Raw genomic sequence first — 835 nt, 5'->3', positions numbered from 1 at the left:
TGGGCGGTGACAAACAAAAAAACAAGCAGCAGATGACCGGCAGGGGAGAGAGACTGATAAATGATTTAGAGTATGAATAAACTCCCCTCGGTCACTTGAGAGACGAAAACAAGAATAAAATACATATTTACCTATAGGAAAAGGGTTCATCTGCCAATAAAAGAGAACTGAACTACGAATTCTTGCAAGAAATGACCGTTAAAAAAAAAAAAAATCTGCACAATCCCGAAAGACAATTGTGTCGTGGGAAAAGCGGAAAAAGAGACCCAAAGGGGGAGAACAGAAACCATAGATATTCCCTTCTCTGTTGTGATTAATGTGTAATGTTTTCTTTTTTTTTTAATTCCTTTCCCTCCTATTGAACCTTATGTATATTGTGCTTGCAACATCGAAACAACACATAGGGTGGCGTTTCCTTATATAGTTGTGTTGCGGCTAAACGAAATTAGTTTTAGTTATGTACGTCTCCGATTGGATACTGGTCTATATGGTAACTGGGCTTAGTATATACAGGGATTGCAGTTCAGAATGATTGAGTATAGAAATGTGTTGTAGTCATAAGGGAGCAGGAGAACATGAAGTTGCCATTACAGAATTAGGAGTTGTCATTAGTGGGCACGAGAATTCGCGGTTGCCATAAGTGTCCACGAAGAACGTAAGGATAAGCTATACGTATAACACGTTATTTTATAGTGACTTGCCATATTTATGAGTACATTTCAATGTCAACTGAGGCTTGCAGCATTAGCAACTGTTGCTCAGACTGAAGGCTTTACATGAGCTCTTCTCGTTCATGCAGAATAACGCACACACACACTTACTCAGTAACCCACCA

Source organism: Penaeus monodon, chromosome 28, assembly GCF_015228065.2.
Source record: "Penaeus monodon isolate SGIC_2016 chromosome 28, NSTDA_Pmon_1, whole genome shotgun sequence".
Taxonomy (NCBI): domain Eukaryota; kingdom Metazoa; phylum Arthropoda; class Malacostraca; order Decapoda; family Penaeidae; genus Penaeus; species Penaeus monodon.
The sequence above is the reverse complement of the archived record's forward strand: the minus strand, read 5'-3'. Positions refer to the sequence as shown.